The following is a 3,196-nucleotide window of genomic DNA, read 5'->3' as shown; positions in this document are numbered from 1 at the left end:
AGAGAGAGAGAGCGGGTTTCCCTAGAACAAAGGATTTATAGGGGTGGTGAGGTCACTGCTTTGGCTGACCCTGATTGGTTGGGTGAGGGCTAGGGTCCAGTTACATAGTGATATATAATAGTTATACAAAATGGAGGACACAGTACAAATCAGAGTCAGAAGTTAGCCCTGTCCTGCCCTCTTAAAATTATATTAAAAAAAGAAAAGGGGGGAGACCCGCGGGCACGAGCCGCTCCCAGCCCGGTCCGGCAGTGCGCAGGCGCGGACGGCTCCCCTTGTCAGTCGGCGCCGCGGGCGGGTGGCTTTGCTCGGTGGCTTTGCTCGGTGGCTGAGGCCGGTCTTCGGCATCATGAGTGGCTTCAGCAGCGAGGAGCGCGCCGCGCCCTCCTCCTTCGAATACCGCGTCTTCTTCACAAATGAAAAGGGACAATATATATCTCCATTTCATGATATTCCAATTTATGCAGATAAGGATGTGTTCAACATGGTGGTTGAAGTACCACGCTGGTCTAATACAAAAATGGAGATTGCTATTATACAAAGGACCCTTTGAACCCAATTAAACAAGATGTGAAAAAAGGGAAACTCCGTTATGTTGCAAATGTGTTCCCTTATAAAGGATATATCTGGAACTATGGTGCCATCCCTCAGACTTGGGAAGACCCTGGACACAATGATGAGCACACTGGTTGTTGTGGTGACAATGACCCGATTGATGTCTGTGAAATCGGAAGCAAGGTCTGTGCAAGAGGTGAAATAATCTGGGCATATTGGCTATGATTGACGAAGGGGAGACTGACTGGAAAGTGATTGCCATCAATGTGGATGATCCTGATGCAGCCAATTATAATGGTATTAATGATGTCAAGCGGCTGAAACCTGGCTACCTGGAAGCTACTGTGGACTGGTTTAGAAGGTACAAGGTTCCTGATGGAAAACCAGAGAACCAGTTTTCTTTCAATGCGGAATTTAAAGATAAGGATTTTGCAACTGACGTTATTAAAGCACTCATGACTATTGGAGAGCATTAGTGACGAAGAAAACCGATGGAAAAGGAATCGGTTGCATGAACACCACAGTGTCTGGGAGCCCCTACAAGTGTGATCCAGATGCTGCCAAAGCCATTGTGGATGCTTTACCACCACCATGTGAATCTGCCTGCACAATACCTGCAGATGTGGATAAATGGTTCCATCACCAGAAAAACTAAGGAAATTTCTCCGGAATACAAGCTGATATTACTGCATCATATTCATCTGGAAGTATTAGATGCAAAAGTAGTGGTTTTTCTAAGCTTTAAATTTATAGAACTAATCTAACGAAGAAAATTCTGCTGTGACCAATCCAATATATTTAGTATGTTATTCATATGAAAGCATTTTTCATCTCAGCTAAGATAACTTTGAGCACATGCTTAAATATCAAAGCAGTTATTGGAATTTGGAAGTCATTTGTGAATAAATATGCGAGATATTGGATGTATATGTTTACTATGTGTTAGGAAATAAAATTATTTTGCTGGGGGAAAAAAAAAAAGAAAAGAAAACAGTTTCTTCCAGCTTCTAATGTGCCAGGCTTAGACGCAGGCCCCGGCGAGACCCAGGGGTTGGCAGTGGTCCTGGGGGTGGAGTTGGGGGGCTTTGGAGGAGGCTGGGAAGCACAGTGCACATGTCCCAGCCCTTCTTTGTGGGGCTGAGCACAGTGAGGCACGCTAATTGAGTGGCCTGTCCAAGGTCACAGGGCACCGGCCTTCCAGGCATGTGGCTTCAGAACCCACCTTGTTTAATTAATTTCTTACCCAGGAACAGAGGCAGCAGGCAGAGGTGACTGAATGAGGTGGGATGGAAAGAGTGGAAGAGGGGGGAGTGGGATTCAGCAGAGGGAGGGGCAACTACAAGAAGGGAGTGGACACCCAAGAGCAGTGACAGCGCTGCCAGTGGTGAAGTGGGCGGGCCTGGGGTGTGAGCTCAGGGATGCGGGAAGAGGCTGCTGCCCTGGGAGGGAGCGAGGCGGAGGGGTGGCGCAGTGTGAAGTGGGAAGTGGCGAGGTGGGGTGGGAACGCCCCATGCTCAGCGGCTCCCCCTGCTTGTCTCACTGCTAGAAACTTCTAACAGCCACCCCCCTCCTGCTCCTACAACTTTATATTGTCTAAATGACAATACTTTTTACCTGTTTGGTTTAATAGGGAACTGATTAGCCATTTTCACTTTCTTTGTGTGGTTGCTAGAGGCTCACGCTGTATTTTCACCAGACAGCGCGATGGGAGCACATGCCACCCCGCCACCTCCTGGGACCTCCACGTGCTGCGGGTCCACGCTGGGCATCTCAGTCTGAAAGCGCTGCTGAGGCATGGATGCGGGGGTGGACTTGCTGGCAACGGACTGAGGTTTTCAGGCTCCGGAGTGAGTGGAGAGGGGAAGAAGTGGGTGTGGCGGAGCATGTGGGGAGACGGCCTGGGAGTGTGGGCTTTGTGTGGTGACCAGCTTGAACAGGGCCGGGAGGACAGGGCATGCCAAGACAGACAGGGGACTTGGGTGTCTGAGGCTCCCCTCCTCCCTTACAAGGAAAGACAAAACCTCAGGAGATGGAGGAGGGGGCCTCAGGCTAGACTGGCCCTGGAAGGAGGATGGCGGCCGGCAGCTCTGGGCTCCAGGTGGTCAGCCGCAGCCGGAACCCCTCTCTTCTTCAGAGTTGGCAATGCTCTCCCAGACTCCCTGGCCGCTAATCCTGCTTTGGTCGACTGGCTCAACGGTTTGGAAAACTGTGTATGGTTTTTGGTATTTAGCTAAAATATATTCAAGGAATTGTGTGATATTGCTATTAATTTTTCACTGTTGTGCCCTTATTTTGTGAACAAGTTTTCTCGGGAATTTACATCTATAAACATGAAAAATTAGAATAGAGTATTCATCCTTTGAAACATAAATTGATTTAAAATAGTCTAAAGCATAACATTAAAAGGTGTGCTTCAACAAAATTTTAATTTCAAATTTAATCAATACTTAAATTTTATAATTAATTTATATGGTTTTGATCCATTTTCATTCTTCATATATGTGGCAGCTGTTACAGCTAGAGCATTATGGTGACAAAGTACTAATACATATGTATGTTTTTGCTGGAGGCGTGATTCACAGACTGCACAGCAGAGACCCTTCATTGGAAGTGGATTCCGTGGGAGACTGAATCCACTAAG

The 3,196-nt window shown here is 47.6% G+C and overlaps 1 pseudogene across 1 annotated transcript; it reads left to right on the top strand.

Annotated features, from left to right (window-relative positions):
* Positions 1–316: 316 nt before the first annotated feature.
* LOC311629132 (inorganic pyrophosphatase-like) lies at positions 317–1,523 on the top strand (annotated as a pseudogene). The gene has a single exon. The product of its transcript is annotated as an inorganic pyrophosphatase-like (transcript).
* The last annotated feature ends 1,673 nt before the right edge of the window (positions 1,524–3,196 follow it).

The sequence above is a fragment of the Pipistrellus hanaki genome (assembly GCF_964339955.1).
Source record: "Pipistrellus hanaki genome assembly, chromosome: 10".
In the NCBI taxonomy this organism is placed as follows: Eukaryota; Metazoa; Chordata; class Mammalia; order Chiroptera; family Vespertilionidae; genus Pipistrellus; species Pipistrellus hanaki.
This window is presented reverse-complemented; position numbering and strand designations above follow the sequence as displayed.